At 40.7% G+C, this 20,642-nt stretch overlaps 1 protein-coding gene across 1 annotated transcript in view; it reads left to right on the top strand.

Annotated features, from left to right (window-relative positions):
- The first annotated feature begins 15,889 nt into the window (after nt 1-15,889).
- The window catches only part of Cd53 (CD53 molecule), a 37,047-nt gene continuing 32,294 nt past the window's right edge, over nt 15,890-20,642 (top strand). The window contains exon 1 of the mRNA XM_051165644.1: nt 15,890-16,066. The gene's annotated coding sequence lies outside the window, so the exon portion shown is untranslated. The remainder of the gene's footprint in view (nt 16,067-20,642) is intronic.

The raw sequence follows: 20,642 nt of genomic DNA, 5'->3' as shown, positions 1-20,642 counted from the left end.
GATTTAACTCATGAGCGCGCGCGCGCGCGCGCGCGCGCGCACACACACACACACACACACACACACACACACACACACACACACACACACACACACACACACACACACACACACACACACACACACACACACACACACACACACACACTAACACAGCAGGTCCTTCGTGCTAAGAGAGCAGCAGCTGCGGCAGTGGTTTATTATCTCCCCTCCAGTGTTCCAAAGAGCCTTCTTATAGGCAGCCAAACAGGAATCCTCCTCCCAGGTGAAATTCCTCAAGAGGTAATCGCACACAGTAGGAAAAGTCTCGAGGAAGGGAGGGGCGTGTTCTCAGAGCAGTAAACACGACTAGCTAACCAAGATAAACACAGATGGTGGAAGCTGCTAGAAACAGGACATGAAACAGCAAGACAGGCAGGCAGCCCAGTCGGGCCTGGTTCCTACAGGTCCCCCCTTTATATAAAATACAAATGAGCTCCTGTCTTAGGTTGCCAGGACAGTATCCTATCTTACCCGTCATTGGAAAGGCTTTGTACTTCAAAACCCTCCTGTCTTGATGGGGCCCGGAAGTGACCCCAGGGCCCGTTTCCCTGCAATGGCCTCCCTTGCCTATTTGTCTTAGAGCGGCGCTCATTCCCCCAATGATACCCTCGTTGGCAACACGGACATAAACCTGGCTTAGTATGATCAACTCTATCTCGAGCTTGTCCAGTCTCCCTTCCAGTACATTCTCTCTTAAGGTTTTCGGCCAGACTCCCCCAGAAGGTGACCGTCCCTGAACAGCGGAAGCTAATACTTGTCCCATTATGTCAGTAGTATCTATACTTTGGCAAATTCTCATATAGTCATTCACAATTTTATATTTATAAGGCTGAAGGGCTTCCTGACAATACTTATTAGCATTTTCAAAGGCCAATTGTTTAATAATAGGCATGGCTCCTTCTACATCTCCAAAAATCCTTCCTGCCAATTACATAAGGTGATCAACAAATTCCTGGAAGGGCTCCGAGGGTCCTTGGACCACTTTAGACAGCTGTTCTCCTGCCCCCTTATTAGGCAAGGACTTTCAAGCCCTCGTGGCGCAAGTTGCAATCTGCGAGCTGGGTCATATTGTATCTGGGCACTAAGCTCAGTATACAAACCCATGCCTGCTAGCATATCCACGTTTCTCTGTGGAACCCCAGCCGCTGCATTACCTGCGGTGGTCTGAATACACTGTTCTTGATAATCACTGCGCCAAAGCAAATAATCACCCCCACTGAGGACTGCTCTACACATTTGTAGCCAATCACTAGGTGTTAAGAATTGTCCTGTGAAGGATTCAAAAATGGAAATCATAAAAGTGGCATGTGGACCATAGGCCATAGCAGCCTCCTTAAGCTGTTTTATGTCTTTAAACTGGAGGGCTTCATGCTGTCTCTGCATTTGCCCTGGGTTAGTTGGGTGAGGCACTTCAACTACTGGAAAGACTACTCCCCGAGAAGGAGCAGAAGGCTTTGCCAAAGACAATTGGCTTTGATAATCTGGGTTATACGCCGGGGGCCGCTCTCCTCTAGTTTCTTTTCCTTCAACCTTACACTCCCTCAACAACTTCTTTAAGGCCCGTATCTCAGAGGTTAAAGTTGCCTCTTCCTCCTCAGCATTAAAAGAAGATATATCAGAGGAAATCTCAGATGGGGCCAAAGATTTTACAGATTGCTCCTCCTGCACTTCATTTAGGGCAAGTTCCAAACTTTCTAGCTGCTCTCTTATTTTCTTGTCCTCGCTCCTAAGCGCATCTCTAACAAGACGCCATAATGAAAAGGTAGCGATAGGAACACTGTTGGACCCTTCATTTCGTAAAGTCCTCTGGAGATCAGACTTCACTTGATCCCAATCTTGGATATTTAGCTCTCCCGATACCATAAACCAAGGACTACTCAATTCTATTGTTTTTATAAAATCTTTAACACTCACATACTTAATCCCAGTGCCTTAATCACTAGCCCACCAGAACCGTGGATGAACCTGTGGCACCTATTTCCAATACGCCCATTTCATACCTCCCTGAGGTGCTGGCCAGCTTCCCTGGGCGATCCATCAGCTTCCTCCCTTCTTTCCCTGATCTCGGTGAAACCTCCACTTGTGGCGCCCGCACCACCATGGTACCCAGTCGAGGGCGAGGGACTGTGGATTTAACTCACGCACGCACGCACGCACGCACGCACGGACGCACGCACGCACGCACGCACGCACGGACACACACACACACACACACACACACACACACACACACACACACACACACGCGCACACACACACACACACACATGCACACACACAATAACACAGCGGGTCCTTCGTGCTAAGAGAGCAGCAGCCACAGCAGCCGCGGCAGTAGTTTATTATCTCTCCTCTAGAGTTCCAAAGAGCCTTTTTATAGGCAGCCAAACAGGACTCCTCCTCCCAGGTGAAATCCCTCAAGAGGTAATCGCACACAGTAGGAAAAGTCTCGAGGAAGGGAGGGGCGTGTTCTCAGAGCAGTAAACACGACTAGCTAACCAAGATAAACACAGATGTGGAAGCTGCTAGAAACAGGACATGAAACAGCAAGGTAGGCAGGCAGCCCAGTCTGGCCTGGTTCCTACACACCTCCCCTTGGTGGGAAGGCCTGATGGCACTCAAAGAAAGAATAAGCAGGCTACCAAGATGAGACTTGATAGCCTATGACCATATAGTCAGGAGGAGATCCCCCTCAGTCTTAGACCTAGGGGAGAGGAATAGGGTGAAAACGCAAGGGAAGAAGGAATGGGAGGATACAAGGGATGGGATAACAATTGAATTGTAATCCGAATAAATTAATAAAATTTAAAAAAGAAGAAAAAAGCACATAATCATGCCATTAGATGTTGAAAAAGCTTTTGAGAAAATCCAACATCCCTTCATGTTAAGAGTCTTGGAAAGATCAGGGATACTCTTTCCATATGTATTGAACACGGTGCTTGAAGTCCTAGCGAGAGCAAGAAGACAACTAAAAGAGACCAATGGGCTACAAATTTGAAAGGAAGAAGTAAAAGTATCTCTATTTGCAGATGATATGATAGTACAAATAAGTGAACCCCAAAATTCTACCAGAGAATTCCTACAGATGATAAACACCTTCTGCAGAGTGGCTGGAACAGATTTTTTTTTTTAAAAAAAGTCAGTCACCCTCCTGTACACAAATGATAAATAGACTGAGAAAGAAATTAGAGAAACAACACCTTTCACAATAACCACAAATATTATAGAATAGTACCTAGCTATTAAAAATAAGGAAACCATGAATTTTTCAGGCCAATGGGTGAAACTAGAAAATATCATCCTGAGTGAGGTAGCCCAGAGCCAGAAGGATATGCATGGTATATGCTCGGTTATAAGTGGATATTAGCTATAAAGTACAGGTTAATCTTACAATCTACAGACCCGAAGAAGCCAAGTAACAAGGATAGCCCAAAGGAGGATGCTTAAATCTCACTCAGAAGCAGAAATAAAATAGACACCTGAAATGAGAAATGAAAATGGGTGAGAGAGGAGATGGAGAAGGGAGTGGGTGTGGGGATCAGGTGTCGACAATGTGGGGCAAGTGCTGGAAGAAAGGACAGAAATCAGTGGTGGGGGCATCTGTGGGACAGGGGAGGCTTCAGGGTGTCTACGGTGGTGACCTTAGCTGAGACTCCTAGCAGTGGGAGCCTGAAGTGGCCACCTCCTTATCCAGGTAGATCTTCAGGTGGAGGGAGGGGACACCAATCCATATACAAAACCTTCAACCCAGCCAATAAATGACTAGCCCAACTTGAGTCACATGCCATGAGAAAGAGCCCACCACTGACACTAATTATATTCTGCTATTCTTGCAGACAGAAGGCTAGCATAACAGCCATTTGAGTGGCTTCACCCAGCAGCTGATGAAAATAGATGCAGAGACCCATAGCCAGACATTAGGTGGAGCTTGGGGAATCCTACGGAAGAGGGAGAGGAAGAACTGCAAGAGCCAGAGAGTTTAAGGACATCACCTACAAAATCAACTAACTTGGAACCATAGGGGCCCACAGAGACTGCAACACAAACCAGTTCTAGGCCCCCCATACGTATGTACCAGAGAAACAGCTTATCTGTGACCTCTAACAGCAGGAACAGGGACTGCCTCTAACTCTGTTGCCTGCCTTTGGCTCCCTTTCCCTTAGCTGGGAAGCCTTGCCCAACCTCAATAGAAGAAGATGGGCCTAGTCCCACTTGATCTGCCAAGGAAGGTTGATACCCATGGGAGGTCTCCCCTTTTCTGAGAAGAAAGTGAGGTAGAGAGAAGGGGAATGGAGGTGAGGTAAGAGGGAGAGACTGGGAGGATTGGAGGGAGGAGAACTTCCTTCTGGGACATAAAGTAAATACATAACTTAATGAAAAAAGAAAGATATTTACCTTTGGTATTATAAAGTGATAACTGTTCAGAGTTGGTAAGAACTAGGAAAAATGTATGGTTAATCTATTCTGTATCTTTCACAGATAAGGAGATAATCTCTCAGAGGATCAGATAGATTTTCTCACATAATTATAGAGCAAAGGCTGAAATCAAGCACTTGTGAGTCCAAGTCTTTATCCCAAATGCCACACTACTAACTCAGTGGCTTCTCTTCTTGCCTAAGAGCACATAAATTAACTTCCCTTTTTACTACAACTGCCTCTGAGGACACATTTGTTACAGTCAGTATATAGTCAGACATTCCCTACAAGCCCACAGTACTCCTCCTACGAGGTCCCAGCCTGGAACCAATTCACAAACCTTCAAGATTTTTTTTTTTGTGGTCAGTAAACCACTGTCATCTGGGGGAAACACTTCCTTAGTATTCCTTCTGTAGGAAACCACAGTTCTTGACTTCTCACATAGGGAAGGAAAGATATTTGTCTAAAATTGGCTTCCTACTTCTATTAAGACGGTAAAATGAAACATGAAGTGTGGAACTCCTTCTAAGTTTGTGGTGTCTATAGGATTAGAGACACCCACTCCTGGCTCAACAATGGCAAATAAATTCCTGAACGTTTGCTAAGAACCAACAGTTATGACTACCTAGACTAGTGGTTCTTAACCAGTGGGTTGTAACTCCTTTGGTAAACTTCTATCTCCAAAAATATTTACATTAAAGTTCATAGCAGTAGAAAAATTACAGTTATGAAGTAGCAGCAAAACTCATTTTATGGTTGGGGGTAATCACAACATAAAAACTCTTGTAAAGAGTCTTAGTATTAGGAAGGCTGAGAACCACTGACCCAGACCAATGGATTTCTAGCCTTAGAGTTGGGGAAACATGTGTTCATAGCAGCCTTATTCATAATAGCCAGAACATGGAAACAGCCTAAGTGTCCCTCAGTAGAAGAATGGATAAAGAAACTGTGGTACATATACACTATGAAATACTACTCAGCTATTAAAAACAAGGAATTCCCAAAATTTGTGGATAAATGGATTGAGCTAGAAATGATCATAATGAGTGAGTTAACCCAGAAGCAGAAAGACTTAAATGGTATATACTCACTTATATCTGCATACTAGACCAAGAGACATGTCCCACGAAAGCCTTCACTTACCAGGAAACTGGGACAGAGGGGAGGACATCCTATTGGGACTCTAGATGAGAGAAGCCTGGGAGAATGGCAAAGTAGAAGGATCCAGAGGGTCCTAGAAAACTACAAGTAGAACATTATGATAGGCAGATTTGGGCCCAGGGGTCCCGCTCAAACTAAGGCACCAGCCAAGGACAATACAGGCAGTAAGCTTTAAACACCTACCTAGATCTAGCCAATGGTCAGAACAGTCTCCACACTTGAGTGGAGAGTGGGATATGACTTTCTCATGTACTCTGGTGCCTCACATTTGATCATGTCCCCTGGAGGGGGAGACCTGGTGGCACTCAGAGGAAGGACAGCAGGTAGCCAAGAAGATACTTGATACCCTATGAGCATATACAGGGGGAGGTAATCCCCCTCAGGAACAGTCATAGGGGAGGGGAATAAGGGGAAAAGGGGAGGGAGGAAGAATGGGAGGACACAAGGGATGGGATAGCCATTGAGATGTGACAAGAATAAATTAATAATAAAAAATTAAAAAAAAAATAAGAAGGAAGATAAGTATTCTGTTAACCACCACCCCATGTGTTCTCTAAGGTTTGTTTTTCTTCATCTTATTTACTATTGCTCCATTTAAATAAGCATCCTGTTCCCATAAAAAGGCATGCATATATATGTTTATTCTTGTTAGAATTTTCCTTTCTTCATAGGCTCCCTTATTTTTTATCTATAAAACGTATAAACATATAAACATATAAACATACAAAAGCCCAGAGAGCATATCTGGCTTAATTTAAACCCAGTAAGAATGAGGACAAATGGTTTGATCTGGATAAGATAAGGTCAAGTTTGAGGCCAGTCCCAGGTCAATAGAAAGCTCTATGCTATCCAGGATCACATAGCAAGAACTTGTGTCAAAAAAGATTCCTTGGAATCTTGTCACCTTAGAGTTTTGTCATTAATATTTCTTTAATCCTATGTAGTGATGCTCAGAGAATACCTTTTGGTCTCATTTACAAAAATACAAAATAAAGTATGGGAAACAACCCTTCCTTTGGAACCCCTCAAACAACATAACTTCAAAAGCCACCAATGGGAGCTGGAGAGATTGGTTCAGTAGTTAAGAACACTTACTATTCTTTTAGAAGACCCAGCTCAGTTCCAAGCACTCATATCAGGGATCTCATAATTGTTTGTGACTCCAGTTCCAAGGAATCCTCTGGGCCTCTACCCCTAATGTGACCTCTGGGCCTCTACCCCTAATGTGACCCATCATAATAAAAATTCTTTCTTTATTGAGAAAGTAAACAAACAAATATTAATGACTGACAATCAGTTATTTATTACATTCACAAAGATGGTATACAATGCATATTTTTCAAGTGACATCTGGGAAATAACACAGAATGTTATATTTGCTTAGTGCATAGTGAACCAGTTTGGTAAACAATGTTATCTTGAAAGCATCTGGTTCTTTTAAGTGCTTCTTATGATTGTTTAAGTGTCATATGTCAACATCTATAGGTGGGTTATTGTCAGTTACCTTTAGATTATGTTGAGAAAGCACCAGGAATTTTAAAAAATGTATTTTCAAAGAAATAGGGCAAAGACTTAATGTTACACTCCTTCACTGCCAGTAATACCAGCAACTAGAGCCAGTGTTCCTTGTTCCATGATGTTACAATTTATTATAAAAATATTGATGGCAAATTTTAGAAGCCCAAATAATAAAACAAAGCAAAACAAAAACGTAAAATACCTGAAAAATGGGCAAATAATCTGAAAAGCTACTTGTAAACAGAAGACATACAAATGGAAAAGTATATAAAACAATGTTCAACATCACAAATCAAGGAAACAAAAATTAAAAACATGGTTTTGTAAAATTTAACTGTAGCCAGAAATGATTAAATTTAGAAAAAAAAAATCAAAAAATAGAATTTTAAGAGGATGCAGACAAACAGGAACTCATCAACTGTTGGTGAAGAATGCAAATGAGTATAGCCATTATGTAAAATATATAATGTGGAAGTTCCTTAAAGAACTGAAAACAGAACTACCACCTATTTGATTTAACCATCTCGTTTCTGGGTATACATCTAAAGGGGATAAAGTCTTCACGTAAAAAAGACACTTGTAAACATGTGTTTATTGTAACACTACTCATAATAGGCAACGTGTGTACAACCAAGCCTGTAAACTTTTAAGCTTCTAGAAATCTATATTAAGTTTATTCTCAAAATGAGAGTAATAATTGGCAAAAGACTTTATGCCCTGTCATGAAGAGGCCACAATCAAAGCCTATTGCCATCCACATACAGAATCTTTCTTATGACAAGAGGCAGGATACTGCTTGATGCTCTATAACTTCTTGACTGTGGTTCTAGTGATTTGTAGTCCTATGGTGATGAGTGAGCTGAAGTTTAGCTGCATAGTCAAGGTTGCACTGGGGTTGGGGACAAGAAGGACATATCATAGCCCTGGCTGTCATCGCAGGGATTAGCTGTCTGTTTGACTTCCTAACACTGTTCTTTGTCCAAGTTTAGGCAAGACAGCATGGAAATCAGGGTTGGTAGCTCTTAACTATGCTCGTGTATTTGAGATAAAAGCAGATGGAAGCATAATAAGAGTCAGATTATCTTGTTGAAATTAAAAGAGTCTACAGGAAAAGGGATGACTTCTTGTACATTCTGGGCTCTGCCTGTCTTCCTAAGGGACAAGAGTGCAGGGTTATGATACTTGCTTGTTTTCCACACAGCCGAGCTCTAGAACCAGTCTCTTACCTGTTTTGTGTCTCAGGCTCTGAATGCAAAATAAATCATGGATATTGTCTAGGTGTTGTTTCAGAACTACATTGAGAATAATAACTAACATCGCATCATACCTACAATTTTATAAAACTTTTCTATACTCATTTGTCTCAGAAGCAGAAATGATTCTCACAGTACATAAAAAAATCATCAAGGCTCAAAGATGGTGAGTGACTGTGTTGGATGGTTTTATGCCAATTTGACACAAACTAAAGTCATCTGAGAAGAGGGAACCCCAAAAATGACTTCATAAGATTGGGCTGTAGACAACCCTGTAGGGCAGTTTTTTTTTTTTTTTTTTAGTTAGTGAGGGCCTAACACACCGAGGGTGGTACCATCCCTGGGATGAGGATCCTGGGCTCTATAAGAAACCAGACTGAACAAGTCAAGTACAACAAGCCAGTGGCCAGCAATAGCCTCTGAATCAGCTCTTGCCTCCAGGTTCCTGCCTTATGTGTGGTCTTGTCCTCACTGCTTTTTAGTGATGAGCTGTTATATGGAACTGTGAGCAAAATATACCTTTTCCTCCCCAAAGTTCCTTTAGTCATGATGTTTCATCACAGTAATAGTAACCCTAATACAGGCAGTAACTTTCTAAAATATTTCTGTGGATATTTTCTGTTTTCCAGCTCTATGTTATTTTTAATGCAACATATTCCTATGCCTAAGGTTATATAATTCATGTTTTTTTCATACAATTTGATCACATTTATGATTTATATGTTATAGAATATTAAGTGCTTAACATTCTGAAATTTGGTTTATATAATCTGAATATGCATGGAATTTTTAAATACCATTTATCCTGAGAAGTGAATTAAAATCTGAGTAGTGTAAATTTGGTAGATGTTGTTGAGAACTCCAATCATTCCTAGGGTCTAAACTGAATACACATAATGTATCATAGGTATTATATATGCCTCCAGATGTACTTTGGCACACAGTTTGGCACTTTTTTTTTTTTTGATTTTTTTTTTTGACTTTTTTTTTTTTTACACATGAGGGTTGATTAATGTATTATGCATCAACAAGACAAAATCATGCACCTTAATATCTGTAAAATCCCCCTTTTATTTTAAGTGTGTTTTGAATTTCAGTACTATTCTGGGTTGTTTAACAACATAGAATAGCCTGAAATTGTGTTGTTCTTTTTGCAGTTTTGTTCTCTTCCCCTAAATGGATGGTAGAAATTGATGGTCAAACAGCACTAAAACAAAACTAGTAAGTTCACATATAATGTGCCACATTGTTGTTTAAAAACATTTGAAGTTAACAGATGGAGTTTCTGTATGGAAGTTTCATAATACTTAGTTTAGGTTGACCCTTTTCCAGATGTTCTCAACTTGTGGGCCGAGGCCCCTTTGGGGGTCAAACTTCACCTAAGACCTAAAACACAGATATTTACATTATAATTTATAACCATAGAAAATTACAGTTCTGAAGTAGCAGTGAGAAGAATTTTATGGTTTAGGGTCACCAACAACATGAGGAACTGTATTAAAGGTCACAGCATTAAGAAAGTTGAGCAGTATTGCTCTACCCTCTACCCCATTTCTCTCTCTCTTGTTCCTGCCTGTACCATCCCACTCCTAATAGTCCTCTTTATACTTTCATGCCACATGTATTCTATTGTTTTGTCTATCTCACTCCCTTTACATTTCCCCCCTCCTTTCTTAGGGCTTTTTTCTAGTTTCAAGATATCTTCTCATACTCACTACCATGAAAATACTCTAACTTAATTTATTTTCCAGTTCCACCTGTTTTCCTTATATTTGCAGTTTTCTTTATAGCTGAATAAAATTCATTATCCATTCTTCAGTTGATGGACATTTAGGCTCACCATTTGTTTACTATTGTTAGGGAGAAATGTTAATCATGTATGCACAAGAATTTCTGGGGTAGTATATATATCTATATATGTGATCATATGATATGTATATGTGTGTGTGTGTGTGTGTGTGTGTGTGTGTGTGTGTGTGATCATGTATACATATGGCCACTTGGCATTGGATGACTGTTTAAGGAACTCATATTTGGGAGAGACTAATTCTTTCTACCTCAGCAGTCATAAGCAGATTTGTGGTAATACTTTGCCTAGGAATGGGGACCAATGAGATTTTCTCCCTCCATGTTAGCATGTCTGTTGGTGTTGTCATTGTTCATATCTTGTTTAGGCAGTCACATTGTTGAGATATTATGGGAGGGGCTTCCCAGCCACTTCTAGGGGCACCATAAGGGGAATAGCAGAATACAAGGGACATGAAGAAGGAAATGAGAAAATGAGGGGAGTAGAGGTGGAGAGTGGTAAGGGAGACCAATATATAAAGAGAGGGGAGGAGGAGGAGGGATAAATAACATTAAGTATATTTGAAAAAGTTAAAGTAATCATATTAATTTTATTTACCTAAAATTATATGATACAAATAAATGTATATATATATAGTTTCAGTGAACTTATGTCGCTTGGAGTGATAACATTCCCCCATAAGATCCATAACCTATCTAACAAAACTCCTGACAACACGTACGAAAACCCTCCCTTTGAGTTGCTAGTCAGGGGAAATCAAGAGATGCCCAAAACAGTATAGACTATTTGACTTCTTACTTAGAGGTTCTATTACTATGATAAATAAAACAAAATCAACTTTGGAGGAAAGGGTTGATTTCATCTTACATGTCTGAGCTCTTACTTGATTGCTAAGGGAAGTCAGGGCAGGTACTCAAGAAGGGCAGGAACCTGGAAACTAAAATGGATACAGAGGCCATGGCGTAGTACTGCTTACTGGCTTGCTCCTCATGAATTTTTCAGCTTGTTTCCTCATAGTACCTGGAACCACCATCTCAGGCATTATGCCTCCCACAGTGTGCTATACTTATACCAATCACCAACTAATTAAATGTACCACAGGCTTTCTTATAGGCCAATCTATTGAATGCATTTTTTATTTGACATTCACTCTTCCAAAATTACCCTGGCTTGAGTCAAGTTGACATAAAATTGGCCAGCACTATTGGCTCCTCATAAACTTGACACTCAAACACATCACAACCAAGCTATAGCCTTTCCTTTTCTTTTATGCCTAAGATGTCATGTTAATATTACTATGAAAACATTACACATTCAAACTTTCAAAAATCCCACAGTTGTTAAAACTTCAAGCACTTTAAAATATTGAAATTCTCTTTAAAATATCCCAAACCTCTAAAGTATGCATAGTCTCCTAAAATCCCCAAATGTTTCAACTATAGGTTCTTGTAAAATTACAAAAGAAAGTTAAATACTTTTTTTACTCCAAGAAAGAAGAACCAGGGCACAGTCACAATCAAATCAATTCAAAGCCAAAATTCAGAATTGTGAAGAGTTCAGTACTTGATACTGGGGACCTACTCATGATCCTCTGGACTTCAAAGGGCCTGGGACACCTCTCACTTCACCCTCTACAGCACACACAGCTTGTCCCCTAGGGTCAGAAAGGCTCCACTCCATGTTTGTTGATGTCCTTGATGGTCATCCCATGGTAGTGGGCTCTCCTGCTGTAACTTGGTTGTGCTTTCACCCGGTAGCCTCTCAAGGGCTCTCTTGAGGAATACTGACCCTGCCACATGATGTCAACCCTCCATGCATAACCCCTTCAGTTCTCAGACTTCTATTGTAACTGAGGCTGAACCACCACCAATGGCCATTCTAGTCCTCACTTCAGGGACTCCCCTTCTACCACACAGTGTCAAGCCTCATATGCTATCCATCAACCCCTTCATGCTTCCAAAAACATTGTCACTTGGGTGATTTTTACTACATCATGAGGTCCAGTTGACAGAATTTGATTCAGCCTTGTCCCCCTCTGGACCACAGTTTTGTGTGCTGACACTGAGGAAGTAGTCCCATATTTATAATCCTCAATGATGCTTGTCTCTTCTTGATGCTAATATATCACCTCCAGCCAGCTAATGAGCATCAATTATCCCAATAAAGCAAAGGTTTTACTTCACTGACACTGGTCTCTCATTAAATACTGCCAATTCTTTAGCTCCAAATGGCCAGACACCATGGATTCTTAAATCAAAATATTAAATAGTCCAAATGGAATCTTTAAGGGACTCTCAGATCTTCCCTTTGTCTTCTGCATCACTCTCAATAGTTTCATCTTCCAAGCTCTGAGAGAATAATCAACTGAGCACTGAACACTAAATGGAATTTCCATATCCAAGTTCAAATGCCATGCAATCTTCCCCAAAATACATGGTCAGGTCTGCTACATGAATGCCCCATGACCTGGTACCAATTTCTGTCTCTGTTAGGGTTTACAACTGTGATAAAAGTGCCATTACCGAAGGGAACTCAAGGAGGAAAGCAATTATTTACAACTCTTAGTCACACTCCATTGCTTAGGGAAATCAGGGCAGGAATGCAAGTAGGGGATAAATTTGGAGTCAGGAACTGATATAGAGGCCATGGTTGCACACTACTTACCAGCTTGATCACATATCTTGCTTTTTTATGATACCCAGGACCACCAGACCAAGAGTGGCACCACCTACAGTGATCTGGGCCCATATCAATCATCAATCAAAAAATGCACCATAGGCTTGCCCATGGGGCCAATTTTGTGCAGACTTTTTTTTTTTTTTTTTGCAGTTGATATTTCCTTTTCCCAAATCACTCTAGCTTGTGTCAAGTTGACATAAAACTACTCAGAACAGTTGTCTCACCAAAGTTCAAGTTAAGATCCTATTAATGAATAGTTGATGTCCTTCAGACCAAGGACTTGGTAGATTTGAAATGGGTTTGACCCAAAAGCCTCCCCTTTGAAGACTAGCTTTCATAGTTTCAGAAGATGCTATACAGTCTGCCAATGGAGAGACACAGCCGAGTCCTATACAGTTGTGCTGCATATAAACCAAAAGAATGACCATCAAGACAAGATATTCCTAAAAGCACAATAGTGACAATCGTATCTTGGTGCTAAGTAGCAGCTATCAAATTGGACTTTTAATGTCTGTTCAATTGTGTGTAGTCCTGGAAAGCTAGCCAGCTACCAAGGTCTAGTGAAGAAGTCATGGATGGTAGAGGAGAATCTACCACTTCCACTTGATCAGCACAATGTAATTTTTATTGTATTCTAAATATCCATCCTCATATCCATAGGTGTGTGTAGATCTCAACCCTCACCAAGCGAACTTTTCTTTGCAGCAGAGACCATTATAGAAATCCACAACTGATCAAAATGGAGAGATAACTATGGGGGGTGCCCATCTTCAAGAGATGGATCTCCCAGACCTAAGGGACAAAACACATGGAAAGGGAGATTGAAACTTGTAAAAGCCAAAGGACCAGAATATCAAAGTAGTTTTAATATGGATTTCCCTACTGGCTAAGGATGCTGAACACTTAAATATACATAATAGCTCAACATCTGACTCCTGTGTTTCTTCTTTGGAAGACTATCTGTTAGGTTCACTGGTCTATTTATCAACAAGCAGTTTTAAAGGCGTTTCCTTTGATTGTCCTTAATTTGTGCAGTCCTTCATATTTCTGTCTGACACGTAGCTGGCAATGGTGGTCTCCCATTCTGTAGGCTATCTGTTCACTTTCTGGTATGCTCTTTGCTGTGTAGAGACATTTTGATTTTCTATAATCCCATTTTTAAATTTCCTATGCTATTGAAAGGTCTAATATCCAAAATATATAAAGAACTCAAGACATTAAACACCACCAAACCTAATAACCCAATTGAGAAATGGAGCTCAGAACTAAACAGAGAATTCTCAACAGAGGAGTATCAAATGGCTAGGAAACACTTAAAGAAACGCTCAACCTCCTTAGTCATCAGGGAAATGCAAATCAGAACAACTCTGAGATTCCATCTTACACCTGTCAGAATGGCTAAGATCAAAAATTCAAGTGACACCACATGCTGGCGAGGATGTGGAGAAAGAGGAGCACTCCTTTATTGCTGGTGGGAATGCAAACTTGTACAACCACTTTGGAAATGTATCTGGCACTTTCTCAGAAAACTGGGAATAGGGCTTCCTAAAAACACAGCTATTCCACTCCTTGGAATATACCCAGAAGATGCTCCAGCACACAAGAAGATTTGCTCAACCATGTTTATAGCAGCCTTATTCATACTAGCCAGAACATAGAAATAGCCTAAGTGTCCCTCAGTAGAAGAATGGATAAACAAATTGTGGTACATTTACACTATGGAATAATACTCAGCTATTAAAAATAAGGAATTCCTGAAATCTGTGGACAAATGCATTGAACTAGAAATGATCATAATGAGTGAGTTAACCCAGAAGCAGAAAGAGTAAAATGGTATATACTCACTTATATCTGGACTTATATCTTTGCTTACCAGGAAAGTGGGACAGAGGGAAAGAATTCCTATTGGGACTCTAGGTGAGAGAATCAAGAGAGAATAGGGAAATAGAAGGACCCAGATGGCCCTAGAAACCTACAAGTAGATCATTATGATGGGCCGATCTGGGCCCAGGGGTTCTGCTCAAACTACGGCACCAGCCAAGACAATACATGCAGTAAACTTTGAACCCCTACCCAGATCTACCCAATGGACAGGACATTCTCCACAGTTGAGTGGAGAGTGGGGTCTGACTTTCACACGAACTCTGGTGCCCCATATTTGACCACGTCCCCTGGATGGGGAGGCCTGGTGGCACTCAGAGGAAGGATAGCAGGCTACCAAGAAGAGACTTGATGCCCTATGAGCATATACAGGGGGAAGAGGTCCCCCTCAGTCACAGGCATAGGAGAAGGGAGTAATGGGAAAATGGGAGGCAGGGAGGAATGGGAGGATACAAATGATGGGATAACAATTGAGATGTAATATGAATAAATTAATAAACTATATTTCAAAAAGGAGATTATATTCCAAAAGATTTTGCTTATCCTGATATTTTGAAGTGTCTTCAATAGTACTTTCAACATTTTAGGCTTCAAATTAAGGTCTTTGATCTACTTTAAATTTATTTTTGTGAAGCATAAAACATACAGAGATAACTTAATTCTTCTGGTAGTATGCATTTAATTTTGCTAGTACCTTTTATTCAACACAATGTATTTTCCTAGTGCATTTATTTATATATCTTTGTCCAAAAATAGGTATCTATACTCGTACAAGTTTATTTCTGTGCCCTCTATTATGTTCCATTGGTCTACAAGTATTTTTTCGTTCCAGTACCATGCTGTCTTTGTCAATATGGCTTAGTAGTATAGTTTGTAGTCAGGTGATGGGGGCAGGTACACAACAACAGATCCACAGGAAATTCCTAGGTGTCATTTCTATTGAGAAGCTCTGTTCTCTAGTCAGGAACTGTCATCCAAATCACTGTAAAGTTCACCAGGACTCAGATTTGTGTGTCAGGTCCTCTTTCGTTCCCCAAACAGCGTAGAGTGGGGTGTGGGTGGAAGCCTCTAAAAACCCGCTGGGGAACAGTTGAATATCTGAGCTTAAGAGAGAACACTCAGTCTCACTTCCTCACTGTTCTTGCTTGGGTTTCCTGTCGTCACAGCATGATCGTGTTTTTGCTCTCTTCACTTCTCCTTTTACACAAATAGACACAGACTTCTGCCGTTACCAACCTCTCCTGACCACCTTAAAGATACTCAACAAATTCTACCTGAAGTATTCACTGAGGGACACTGTCTACAAAAGGTAAGACAACAGCTCTGAACCAGCTAATGAAGGGTAAAGTAATTTAGGAGTCTCTATTATCTCTCAAGGAACTTTAAAATGTCTGCTTTTTACAAATATTTAGATCAGTAGTTCCTTCAGGCAATCAGGCTAGGAATACTTTAATTAGCATTTTGTTAGCTGATATCTCTTTGGCTTTGAGAGTCCATGAGCATACATGACCATAGCACTTCAATTGCTTACTGTATATGGCGGTTTCTAATGCTTGAAGTTTTCAGTGTGAGATGAGTTGAAATTGGGGAGATTGCCTATTTTATTTGTTCTTTATAAAGCTTAAGGTTTGATTTTAAAGTGGGGAGGAAAATCATAGCCAGACCGAGTTAGAACAGCAGCCAGGAGACGTATTGTCTTCATCTGAAAACATTTTAAAAGGAAAGTGAGTGCTCTGAACATCATGCGTTGGTGTAAGATGGGAGAAACAAAACAAAATAAAACAAACAAACAAAAAACCTGCAACACAATATGTTCACTGTAACTGTACTTTATGATTTCAGTAACCGTATTTTAGATACCTCCTAAGAGTGCTTAGTTTGGGGCTTTCAAAGAGCAAGACAAACACGATCTGAAGGGTTTCCTTCTTTGCATTAAATGATCTATGCTAGATCCAACATGAACAGTGACAAAGCTTATATAAAATGTGTAGCTAGGTGGAAATTCACCTAAGCAGGTGGTGATAGTTTCCAAATAATCTACTATAACTAACTTTAGGCTGCAAGTATTCAACAAATTGATAGTTAAGCTTTGGTCCTGGCTTTCTGAGACTAACATGGTTGTTCCTTATCAATTCAAAATGTCTGTATCAGGTTTTTATTGGTCCAAGAACTGTGAGAAGCTCATTTGATTATGATCTAAATGAGAGAGAGCCAAGTCCCCTGTGGCCACATTTATTCACTTAGAGTTCAGGGGAGATAGCCATAGCTTAACTGAAGCGTCCCTCAGAGGCTACTAAACTTTATATTTATAAATAATGACCAGTTTTTAGTGAACTAAGTTAAAAACCAGGGGTTAGGCACCCCTTGAAGTCTGACAGTGCTTTGGTAGGTACTGTTGAAAAGGAGGAAGGCAGGAGAAGGAAAAATTTTTCCAGTAATAGTTCTGTCCTTGAGAAATTCTTCTGGGCAGTCATGCGTATTACAAGACTGAGCCAAAGAAGAATCTTATCTGCTAGGTGAGCAAAGTTTTGCTTTCTCAGTCTTGAACGGAATCTTCACTGTTTTGAAACTGGTTGATAAAGAGCAGATGCTGAACCACTGCGTGGTTTCCTGTGTGGGCCAGTGAACACCATTTTGCTTTTAGATACAATGTTTTCTTACCTTTAGGCCCTCAGGATGTGATTCCAAGCCCAGGCCAACACAGCTAAATTACTACCACTCAAAGGATTTCAGTTTTGTTTGTTAACAAGAGAGAAAGATGTAAAGAAAACATTCTGTTGTTTCTTACCTTCTAATGCTCTCTGACTGCCAAGAAGCACTCGAACTACTTTTGCTTTCCTCCCTCATTCCCTCCTTCTCTATGTCCCAGCGGCCAGGCATTGTGCTCAAGTGCTGAAAACACAAATATAAGTGATATGATTATCAATCCCAAAGAGACTACAATGAAGGACAGCTATAGGGACACAAAGAACACACAATAGAATGTGCTCTTTTCTGTAATGTAGAGATAATGCACACAAAACACATGAGGTTTGGAGTTTTCCAAAGACTCTCTGAGAGAGGACTCTGCTCTGAAGTTATTATAGAGACTGGAGATAATGACATTTCCAGTTATAAGACCCTGCATATGTACTCAAGAAGGTATTACTCCCCTACTCCCTGCCACAGACATGGAACAAATAAAATTAAGCAAGAGAGACTAGTCATATGACCACAGGAAACACCAAGCCCTTTCTCCTAGTAGGCAACTGAAAGCAGAAGGCAAGTTTGCTGAACAGATGAGTCCAGGTCTGTCTTAGGCCAGAGCTGTGCCTGATACTTAGATGCAACAATTTTGACAGAATGTGGCATAAGGGCAAGCATTGCTGTCTTTAATCTGTGTGTTTCACTTGATCAGGAGGAAGTGTAGAGCTTTTTGTGATGCTATAGCCATTCTCTTTCCTTCAGTTTCCATCCAACAGCTAGTATGTTGATTTAGTTACAGTGGCTTGCCTAGTGTTTATAGTTAGCTCACACCACTTCTTTTACCCCAAACGCCAGTTGTGTGCAGGTTGCTCTGTGGACTAGGAACCTGCCCGTAGGATGGTCTCAGGGTGTTGAATCAAAAGAATCTATAGAAACCAGACAGCTGTCCAGATCTGGCCTCCGGGCTTACTGCTGCTGGGCAAGAGGGAGGTTGGTTACTTGGGAGGAAAGATTTTGGGAAAAAGGAAAATATTCACTTCTACAACTAATAGGTAAGAGCTCACAATGTAGGCCATTAATCTCTGGCAAATCCTCTCTGCTGCTTGTCCATTCCCACCAGGTAGAAAGGTTGTACCATTTACTGCAAAGTTCTTCCTGGTTTTTAGACTAATAAAAAGGATAAGGTGTCTACAGGATGGACTGTGTGAGTGTGCTCGATAACTGCCCCAAATTTAAACAGCAGTAGTCTTATTATAAAGATCTCTACCCCATGAACTTTTTTGTTACAAAGGGCAAACAAAACTTTTAAAGAAATATTTTCAAGACACAAAATGAGGAAAAGGATTACTCAGCCTTTCTGGCAACAGTCTGTTTCACTCTTGAGACCCTCTCAGAAACTCAGGGCCACTCCCAGGAATTGTCTTGGCTCTTCACTTGGCTCTCACTGAACCTCTGGCACTGAGCCATTCAGGAAATTCTACCCTAGAACAACCTGTGAGGGCAATAGTATTAGTCCTGTTTAAAGATGAGGAAACTGGAAGCTTGACAGCTTAAGGAAGTTGTCCAAGGGTATACTTACGTGGTAGTGCTGGAACTTGAAGCAAACCTGGCTCTAAAGCTTCTGTTTATCAAACGTGATCTGTACTCTAGGAACTCAGTGAGTCATCTTCACCAAGTTACACTGGTCATACCTGGTCTTTCCATACCTGGAAGCAACTGTAGGTCAGTTACTACTCGCAATCTGACTCGGCTTCATCCCACTTTCAGAGAGAGCAGCAAGTCCATCAAAGTTCTGTGCTTCGCTGAAGCTGATATTAGGTTCACAGGCAGGCACAAGTCTTAAAGTATCTGTAGATCATATCGACAAGAGATATGTTCTCCTACCAAGGTCCACCTGTCTTGAGTTGATATGTGCTGGCCTGTCCATAATCTCAGACTAAATAGACCTCAACGCACTGAAAGAAGTATAATGAATAAGGAGTTTTTAGTATAAAAAAATCCTCTAGTTTTCTAATTATACTTTTTGCTTACAGACTCACAATGAACATTAGCTTACAAGCTTATTAAACAGCGCACATAAAAAACCTTCACCTTCATCTTTGTTTTTAAAAGTTATTTCTTTCCCCCTTAAAATGATAATATAATTACATAATTTCCCTCTTCTATTTCCTTTCCCCAAGCCCTCCCATATATCCCTCAAAGTTATTTTTCAAGTTCATGGACTCTTTTGTCATTAATTTCTCTTTCTCCCTCCCTCCTTCCCTCTGTCCCTCCCTTCCTCTCTTACACATGCACACACACACACACGTTGCACATGCGTGCACACGTGTGCGCACACACACACACACACACACACACACCTGTACATGCACACACACTATCATAAATACAGCCTACTAGGTTTGTATAATGTCACATATATGTATGCTTTTCTGACTGACCATTTGGTATTGGATAATCAGTTGGCGCGCTCTTCTCTGGGGAAGATGGTTTCTCCCACTGTCATCATTCTGTAGTTGCCTGTAGTTCTTGGGCTAGGGTTGCAGCCTTGTGGGTTTTATCCCAGTACGTGTTAGGGTGTCTACTGTTGTTCTCACACATGTATAAGCATCCATGTTGGTGAGTTGTTTCATAGATGTATTCATTGGGACTGGATTCCAAAACTCCTCACTTTGATGGATTGTGGCCTTCCATAATGTTTTTTTGTCTACTGCAAACAGAAGTTTCCTTGATGTAGGGTGAAGACTATACTTATTTGTGGGCATAAGGATAAATGTTAAGCATGTAGTTAGGGATTTTTCTTGGTTAGCAAAGTGGTAGTTTTTGGTGGTCCTCCATAATTCACAAATTCACTAGCCCAGCGCTGAGTTTCTGATATTTACCTCTTCTTGAGTAGGTCCTGCATACGACTTGAGACCTGTTAGTTACCCCAAGTTATGCATACTTTTATTGCAGTCTTAGGCTTGTTGTGCCATGCTGGTCTTTGTTGTGGTTCCTAGGCGTTATATCTGTGCAGGACTGTTGGTTGGCTCCCTCCTTTCGATGCATACATGGCACCTAAAGTTAAGTAATTTACTTTCAAAATGTCTGATCATTCCTTACTGCCTTGTTTTTGGTTTTGTTTGGGAAGAACTTGCTAATATCTCATAAATGGTCTATGTAAAAGCAAAGCTCCTTGCTGTAGTTACAGATTGGCATCT

This window comes from Acomys russatus, chromosome 23 (genome assembly GCF_903995435.1).
Source record: "Acomys russatus chromosome 23, mAcoRus1.1, whole genome shotgun sequence".
Taxonomy (NCBI): Eukaryota; Metazoa; Chordata; class Mammalia; order Rodentia; family Muridae; genus Acomys; species Acomys russatus.
Note: the sequence above shows the minus strand (reverse complement) of the source record. Positions and strands in the feature narration are given on the sequence as shown.